Source organism: Glycine soja, chromosome 1, assembly GCF_004193775.1.
Source record: "Glycine soja cultivar W05 chromosome 1, ASM419377v2, whole genome shotgun sequence".
Classification (NCBI taxonomy): domain Eukaryota; kingdom Viridiplantae; phylum Streptophyta; class Magnoliopsida; order Fabales; family Fabaceae; genus Glycine; species Glycine soja.
In genome coordinates this window covers 44,356,620-44,366,330 of record NC_041002.1, presented here as the reverse complement: position 1 = coordinate 44,366,330, position 9,711 = coordinate 44,356,620, and the positions used below count along the sequence as shown (strand labels likewise).

General features: G+C 34.0%; 1 long non-coding RNA gene across 2 annotated transcripts; it reads left to right on the top strand.

Annotated features, from left to right (window-relative positions):
* The first annotated feature begins 1,469 nt into the window (after positions 1–1,469).
* On the top strand, positions 1,470–8,522 carry LOC114416593. 2 transcript variants are annotated; one of them, XR_003667508.1, is made up of 9 exons: positions 1,470–1,784; positions 3,512–3,646; positions 4,166–4,982; positions 5,060–5,130; positions 5,216–5,782; positions 6,473–6,553; positions 7,259–7,471; positions 7,574–7,642; positions 7,869–8,522. It is a non-coding gene; the product is annotated as an uncharacterized LOC114416593 (long non-coding RNA). The 2 variants fall into 2 exon arrangements; XR_003667503.1 differs by lacking the exon at positions 7,869–8,522 and having other exon boundaries at positions 7,574–7,675.
* Positions 8,523–9,711: the final 1,189 nt, after the last annotated feature.

The window sequence follows — 9,711 nt, the reverse complement described above, 5'->3', positions numbered from 1 at the left end:
GAGCATATGTTCTTGTTTGTGATGTTCTTATAATGGAAAAACGCTTTAGGTGTCAATATTTTTCCTACCACTTTAAACATTGGGATGGAACTTGGAAATAGTGAAATAAGCTTATTGTGTAAAGTTAAAATGCATGTTAACCTTTTATTCTTTGAGCATAAGGCAGCGATGGTGTCTCAGTTAACTTGCTAGTGTTTTTTTTGCTTTGGCTTAATATTATTTGATCATGCTCTTTAGAACAATATGTTTGTATCCATTGTTCAATTTCATCTTAATTGTTATTTCTAGTCACTTTCATGGCCACTTGAAAATTTATTACCACAATTTCAAATATCTATGCTGCTCTTGGCTTGTTTTTCTTTAGAGATATATTGCAATATTACAACATTTCAAATGTCAGTCAGTGTTTTTGACAGTGTACTTTGCATACTGATGATAATGTTATGAACATGGGGCTTTTCTGGAAAAGATTAGATCAGACAATCCTGGGATACCATGCTTTCTCTTTGGTCACTCCACTGGGGGAGCTGTGGTCTTGAAAGTAAGGGTGGAAATTTTCTGCATATCTTCTGCAATTAGATTTGTCTCTGTTCAATTTTGAAATTTATTTTTTACAAATTTTGTGTAGGCAGCTTCCCATCCTCATATTGAAGTAATGGTGGAAGGAATTATATTAACCTCACCAGCTTTACGTGTGAAGCCAGCTCATCCTATTGTTGGTGTAAATTTTGCATTTGTTAGTTGTGCATAATGTTTGAAATTAATGTGTTTCTGATTTGTTACTACAGTCCTAGCCATGCTCGGTACACTTATATCTTAAGCTTGCAGTAAAAACAACATTTGTTTTCAATTGTTATGTCAATTCTCTGTAATATACAAAGTTATCATTGGTTCATTTGATGTTGGTGAATTGGAAGTAGAATAAACACAACTACAGATGTTATTTTACTTTGTAATTATATATACTAGATTTTCAAGACATTCAAGCTTTCAATGCCGTCATTTCCTCTGCACCTACTCCTTCGATTTCACAACAGTGTCAGTAGAAATGATGCTAAACCCGGCTCGTATTTCCTTTCCTTATGATCTTTTGCCCCAACAATCCATTCTCATACTGAGGGTGAAAAATATCCTTAACAGCATGCCCATGATTTTATTTTTCCTGCAAGTTTGTCACAACATTAACAAAGTAGTACCTTATTATTCATTATGGTGGGCCTACCTAATTCAGTATGGAATCAACCATAGAGATAGATAGTGAAGTGGGAAAACAGCAAGATAAAAACAAACCACACACTTTCCCTCTTTTCTCTCCTTTGAAGACTCAAAAATTGAGTTGTTTTGCTTTCCCTGTTTTTTCTGCATCAGAGATTGTCTCCACCCCATTCAAGTCAAAAAGAAGAAAGACTAGAGGGAATTTTTCTTCTTTTTTTTTTTAAAAAAATAAAGGAAAAGTTGGTATGGAATGGGATGAGAGAGAGGAAGGACCACATCTCATGGCATATATTCCCCCAACATAACCCCACTTATGTTTCCTGATATGGAGTGAGATCATAGAACAACACAACCAACTCCAACTTATAAAGAGAACTATAGCTGGCACATATTGATGCATACATAGGTAAAAGGATCAAAAGGCACATCTATGTTTCAATCCTTTGCCAGCAAGTAAGTAGTATCATATCTGATAACATTAGTCAAATGATTACACACAAAAATAGGAATTTATCATTGATGGAGAAGCTTTTTGGAGAGTCATAGAGGCTAACCTTTCATCAAATCAGGTATTAGCTGCACAATTTACAATGACATCTACCTCCTCTGCTATAACATCACATATATCCTCATCTAGTCGAAGATTATGTTCACAAATATTGCCTACAACAGAAACTAGTTAGATAAGAATCAAGAAAGGTGGAAGCCAACCTTTTCTCCTTTCTTCAATTTGTTTCTCTTTTCTTTCCAATTTTAGTCACGAAATATAGCTAGGTCCAACAAATTTAGGTGCATCACAGCTAGTAATCATGTCACTTCATCCCCTTAGATCACAGTTTTATTCATCACCATAGCCGAGTCCACTTCCTCTCTGCAATCAGAAAATACAAAACGAATTGGGTTGGAGCACCAACAATATAAGCATATTGTTCAACAATGCAAGTCAATTAAATGCTAGAACATGCAAATTGAAGAAAAATAAAAGGGTCTGTGCATGTATATATGCTTTTGAAGGGTACTTTGTTTTGAATTTTTTTTCTATTGAGAGAGAGAGAGAGAAAAAAATTTACAGCCCCAAGTTGTACCATTATTATTGCATCATACATATAAAATTCTTAAATGTATCAATACAAACTCTGCAGCACTAGTGCTTGTGTTCTTGGTTAAACAGCACTGAAATGGCTGATAAATTTACCTCAGGATTAAAGGTGAGTGCAACCTTGATCTCCCCACAGTACTTCTGGTCCTTCACAACATTGTAAGAAGTTTCTGGAATGCTCCCCACAGTAAACACTGGTTCCACATTAATTCTGCATTTAAGTTACAAACGTTTGCCCTTAGTTTCTCAGAAACCCTAACAAGGGGTTTTCTTTTTTGGAAGTCAAAGATATACATTAAAAAGGGTTTGTTTTAAATCACGAATTATTTAATTGCTTCACACGAGTTGAGAGAACAAATCACAATTTTAATGTAGTACATGTTTGGAACTTCGTTCCCCAAGAAAAAAATGATGTCATCAAATGAGTCTTTGGTGTAAAAGCTAGAACTATGTGCTTCAACTTTAATATTGAAAACCACATACATGATCCTAAAGCAAACACAATAGTTTTGTTTTCAAAAGCAAATATTTCCCTTTGATTAAATCTGTATAATATAGTCTATACTCTACATACTCTACACTAACAGAATAAAAAACTACATCAAACACCAAATTAAGAAAGGATTTGGAAACCTATTGCTATATTATTGGTGTTACTGATTGAATCTTAGGAAGCAAAAAAAGCTTTACAATTGAAAAGGCTGCATAGTTTAAAAGTAGCTGCAGTGTGTACAAATTGAAAAGGCTGCATATAGTGGTGTCAATCTTAAACATCTACAAACAAGTGTACATAAATAAGTCATCATGTGTCTATATATCTACATGTATATGTAAAATAAGTTCAATGCAATTAATTTCCTTAGTGGTTCGTGAACCTTCATAAGCCACTCTTGTAGTTCCTCACACTTTCAATCTGTTTCTGCCAATCTTGTTCCTTCTTCTTAGCTGCTATTTTGCTTTGTTTAGGTCTTGTTGAGCAACATGCAATGGATTCTGTACCAATTTACCCTTTGCAGCTGTGGGGGGGGTTTTTTATGACAAAATCAAGGAATATGTACCCTTAAATTATAGTGCAGATACCTTTAAAAGAAAATCACTATGCATTTTTTGCCTTGCTTTTTTTTTCACACAAGTTTAATTAAACTCCGTGCACTGCCAATGTCTTTCAATCAGTGAGATTTTATTTTCTGTTTCTAGGTACTACCTTGTGACAAATACGTTGGAAGTACTAAATTGTCTCACCTACTGAGGAGTTCATTCTACACTGTTGTGTTTGGTTTGCCATTACTCTAACCCCAATCGTACTTGTTGTTATTTGCTGCCATTTTTGAGGTATGTATTTGTTTGACTCACAACAATGATAATTACATGCTTATTTATATATGACATGATGTATTAAGTAATCAATTATGATCATTGCGAGTGAATCTTAGTTTTCCGTTTGAGATTCTATATAACAATTAATACGGAAAGTTTGCATTAATTGGTATATTGAATATTTAATTGTCCGTTTGGAAAGTTTGGGAAGACTAATTTTTTATAGTAGATTATTACATATAAGTTAATTTTCTTTACTTAAAATTGTCAATATTTCGGTATAGTTCATTTCCTTTTGTTCTCCGAGTGCATACTTGAATGTGGTGGATAATGATATGCCACCGCTTTCATCTCTTGTACTTGAGGACTTAGGTGAAATACTGTCGAAATTTTGACAAATTTAGAAAAGACAATTAATTTGTAGTATTCAATCTACTATAAAAAAAAATTCTTCCTAAATGGGTTAGGGTCACACCTTTATTTAAAAAAAGTGAGGTTTACATGCATGGTAGATAACTTTATAAAGTCATGCAGCTAACGAAAGACATGGATCGAAGTTGGATGAGAGCATCACGCATTAGTGATGAGTATGTGAATGGGGTGGAACGGGATCATTCCAACTTACACAAAGTGGACATGGCATGGTGAATTGCCAGACAATCCATCAGTCTCTCACACTAAGTCAGTCAAGGCAGACAGGGGTTGTCGTATAGAAGACATGATTCGCGACCTAGGCCAGGATGGTTTTCAAGAAGCGCATGCACCTTTGTATGAGAAAATGGAGAATGATTCAAAGATTCCTTTGTATTCTGGGTGCACAACTTTCACAAGGTTGTCTACAGTGTTAGCTTTGGTCAACTTGAAGGCACGATTTGACTAGAGTGATAAGAGCTTTACTGAATTGCTTCTGCTATTGAAGAAATTGCTTCCTGAAGATAACATGTTGCCCAAAAATCAATACGAGGCCAAGAAGATCTTATATCCAGTGGGAATGGAGTACCAGAAAATCCATGCATGTCCAAATGATTGCATATTGTATAGAAATGAGTTTGCAGAAACAAGTGATGTTGTAACCGCAGAGAACAATCGTCCAACAAAGGTTTGTTGGTATCTTCCAATAATACCACATTTTAGGCGACATGATGCAAAACAATGGATGTGGCATGCTGAAGGTTGAAAAACTGATGGATTGCTATGACATCCCGCTAATAGTCCGCAATGGAAGACATTCAATTCTTTGTATCCTGATGAATCGCCTTCTTCTTGTTCGTCACCCTCTACTAGCTTTATCCAAGCTACCACCATTATCACCCTTTTCCCAAACCTATTATTATTCATACACACCCACACGGTAATTTCCTCTATATCTGATTCTTCGCTTTCTATCATTGTTCCCTTCATTCACTGATTTCACTCTGTTGCATTTAGAATAAATTCTCAAATATATAAGATTAAGGACCCTCCTCGCACAAGCGCTACATTTTGCAGTACCAACAAAGGTACGTCTACCTACAACATCTTTCACTGTAGGCGTTTGATAAAACTTATTCCTACTATCAATTTTTTTCTCTCTTTCTATTTTAGAGTTGTCATCTAAGAAGTGTGTACCTTGCAATACAAAGGACTTGCAACTCATGACTGAGGATGCAGCACGCACTCTGCTTCCCCAGGTTTATGTTATCTTTAAAAATAATCAAGTCAGATGTTTTAATTCCCGGATAGCAGCGAGTCCAAAAACACTATAGCCGGATAGCAGAATAGTAGCTATTTTTTATTTATTTTTCTGCATTTTAAATAATGTATACTATATATATGTACAAATTGTCAAATGATAAAAATTACTCAAAATTAATGACATTTATATGGTCAGAAGGCTCTTTTTGAAGCAATACATAGCTCTGCTCACGGCCCTAATTATTCAGCCCGCTATATGGTTTGCTATGACCGCATCAGGAAAATAATACCAGCCCGTTGAGACTAACTCCGTCATATGTAGATACTGTCTTTTCTTCCTGGTTTTGATTATCCTGGAATATGAGGCTATATTGCTATTATTCTTGGTTAAGAACATTATATAAAATGTGTTGTTAGGGCTTTGATTGGCACAAGAAAGAAGCTGCCTTCCACCTTCAAGTTCAGAAACTTACAGAGGTATCTCTCTTGTGCATTACTGTTTACTATAGACGATACAATTGCAAACCATTTGTTGGTAAATCTGTGGTTTTCAAAATTTAGAACCTTTTTTCCTTTTAGAGCCAATTTTGGTACCCGATAATTTAATCAGAAATAGATGACAGAGTCGTGTCGTGTATGCCAACATTGTTGCATCCTTTATCCATAGTCCGTAGCCCCTGCTTTGTTAGATAATTAGGAATAACACCCCTTTCCATTGGTATTTGTTATAATTATGGGTTATAATTATGTGTATCTCTAGAGTAGATTTCTCTGTTTTAGCTTGGTGTAGAAGACAGCAATGTCTTGTCTTGTCAAGTTGTCTCTCCCCTCATTGTATATATATGTTGTTTGAATGTAATAAAAGCTAAGCTGTGTGAGTGATAATTTCCTCACTACTTCAAAATCTAAGTGTATTGACCTGTTTAGCTCTTTTAGAACCCGAAATTTAACATAAACTTTTTTGTTACTTTGTAACCATGTTTCTTGGTTTCTACTAATTGGATTTCAAAAATTGAGGTATTTGCTTGAGGAGCATAGGAGACAGAAATTTAAGCTGTATGAATCTCTGTAAAGATTAAGTGCAGATCATATATGCCTTTTTTATCCTTTTGTATCTTTGTATGCATGGTTTTAAAATAATTATAGCTTGTAAGTTTGGTCTTGTAGAGAAACACTTATTTGGAGCAGCTGCTGCTAGATATGCAGAACAGGGAATCTGCATCGATAAATAGCAATTTTTAATTGCAGGTATGTCACCCTCTCTTCAGTAAATAAAAGTTTGCAGGGGTTACCTAACATGTACGATTGATACCGATTAGTTACATAGTAAACCCAAGGGCAGATCATAACAATGTAAACAATTAATTCAATCATGGCTCAGTAACTGAGTATTAAACAATTATTGTAGTTCTCCTAAAATTTTATTTATGGTATTATCTTGTTGAATAATAATTTATATTTAAACATTCTTTTAATACCGAATTGGGGCATTAAATTAGTTAGGTTAATATAGGTGTGTTCGTTTGGTCAAAAACAATTTAATCTCAATTAACAATAAAGTTATAGTTACAATTTGAAGCATGCTCTTATCATACAAGTTGAAAAGCTTACAAATAAATCTTAAAACGAAGTTGTTGACTGTTGAGGATAACGGGACTCTATCAAATTCAAATGTTGATTTAGAGTAATGTTTTAAAATAATTTTGAGTCAATTAAAATATAATTTAATATTTTTTTAATTGAAGGACATGTTGGAAGGAGAATTTTAAGAGCATGCTTATTTATTTTCTCACGTGTTTAGTTTAGTTCAGTACTTGAGTATTTTTAAAACGGTTTATATTTTAAGACTAAACATTCATTGCCTTGTTTTACAAGGTTGAGAGACTGGGATACAACTTGGTTGTTAGATGAAATTAGTTCCTTACTGATTTTCTGTTTTTTGAGATTGAATAGGAGGACTATCAACAACGAGTTAATCAAACGCAGATTGGTGAGGTCTCGATGGGTGTGACGCAAGAGAAAGGACGAGTTGCCCACATTGCAGATTTACTTGCAAACTTCTGTCTTAGTGTGTCGTGGCAGACTCAGAGTCTTAAACTCCTTCATCGACTTTTACCAAAGGATTGGAATTTTTAAGGATAGTAGCTGATCTTCCTGATGCGGAAGGTATTATTTTCTGCTTGTGTTTCTACTTCTTTCACCCCCACCCCCCTATCTATTGATGTTATGGGAAAAATAGAAAGTATAACCAAGATGTTTATAACTTAGGTCATCATCCTGATCTTCACCTTGTTGGCTGGAATAATGTTACTATAGAGATTTGTACACATTCTGTAGGTATGAATATTTAATTATTCAAATTATTTAATCATAGTTGGTTTTATCAGAAGATTATGTTTTAGCCAAAATTGATCAATTTTGGCTAAAACAAGCCCCCAAATGAAAAGCTTTTTATGGGCTTAAACAAGCCCCCAGGTCTTGTTTTTCAATAACTGTGCCATGCTCTTCATTCTTTTGACTTTATAGCAGCCAAGAGTGACCCTTCTCTCTTCATCCTATACAGCTCTACATTCGTGACATTCATTTTATGTTGACAATATTGTAACTGGAAGTTCCAGTTTAGAAATCTGTCAACTTATCTTGCAGCTTCATTCCAAATTTGCATTATAATACCTTGGACCTCTACACTACTTGGGTATTGAGGTCATTCCTACATCTATGGATGGTCTCCTACTATTGTAGACCAAATACGTTCAAAATCAATTGAAGCTGACGGTGTTCAGAGGACTCCGTATGAGTTGAAGCATCCCTTTCTCAAGCACTGTGTTATGGAACCTCAGTACGTTCAAAATCAATTCATCAGCATAAACAAATTAGATTGGTAATTAGTTTAAGTAGCCAAATAATCTGAATGATCACATTCAGAGGACTGTTATTGTATCAATCCACCAGCCTAGTAGTGAAGTTTTTCTACTCTTCAATAACCTTTGTATTTTGTCTTCGGGTAAAACAGTAATTTTAGGTTGTCAAATTACAATAATATGGACTAAAGTGACTGATATTGTTCAGTAATTTTAGGTACTTACTCTTATAATTATTTTGGTGGTTTTGGATTTGGTATATATTTAACCTTAGCCGATTCATATATTTAGAAATTTTGTTAATGAAACTTGGATGATGTACATGTCCATCATTCCACAGGAGAGTTTAGAGAGAAAAGTAAATCTTCTGGAGAATGAGTTGAGTTCTTTTAGTGACAAAGAGGTAATAACTTGTCTATTATCTCATGTTTTGTTGCATTGGATATATTGTTTGCTTAATTGATGACCTTAACTATGTCATGTATTGGACTAACTATTAGCACTATGTTTGAATGAATCTTATGTGTGATTTGAAGTATATTATTGATGGCATATTGGATCTTGGGCCCAATCCAGATCATTGGGCTGAACAGGATCAATTGCCAGATCATTGAGAAATGATTTATCAAGATATTTAATATTTTCAAATACATCATGTGTTATGTGAGGTACATTGGTGGTTAAACAATTAGTTACTGAATGAAAAGACAGTTTTCAGCTTGAAAGGGATAAGAATTGCTTCTTTTTTATTATGTACCACATTCACTCTATGTATTTAACCTTAGCTGTCCCCCCGACCCCCTCCCTCTCATGTTTTGATTTTTTTTATTGGTAACTAAATCTTAATATACATTGTTCCACAAGAGCTAGAGTTTAGAACAAAAAATATATCTTTTGGAAAGCCATTTAAGTTCTTTAGCCAAGGAGGTAATAACTTGTCCAAGTACTCTGTTCTCTCATATGTTATTATATTGTTTTCTTAATTAATGACCTTAAATTTCATACAATATTTTAGCTATTCTTAGCGCCTAATCTTGACTCCAAAAAATAAAAAAAATGTAGAGTATAATAATTATATATATATATATATATATATATATATATATATTTACAAAAATAATTAAAAATAAAGTTCTTGCCCATCTTTTAAAATAAAATCCCCAAGTCCCATCAAATCTATTTTTGGTGTCCAAAACTCTCCTACAGTGTTTAGGTTTAAGGTACCTTTCTATTTGATGGTAATTAGGGATTTGATTGGAAAATAAAAAAGATTGATTGCTTGATTGGATGAAATAGAGGTGGTTTTTAAATGAGGTCAAGGGGCGTTTGGTAGTAGTATCCATGAGCCTCTTCGCTACAGCCATAAATCTTTATGGATTTAGAATAGAAATTGTTTCCCCTCTGACCTTTACATAAGGGCATATTAGTTATGTACCAACCAATTCTATGTCAATGGCAATGGATAAGCACAAGGACTTGTGAATTTGCATGCATATAAGTTGTGTCATGTGAAAACTGGAAATAAGCATACGCAATAGCTTATAT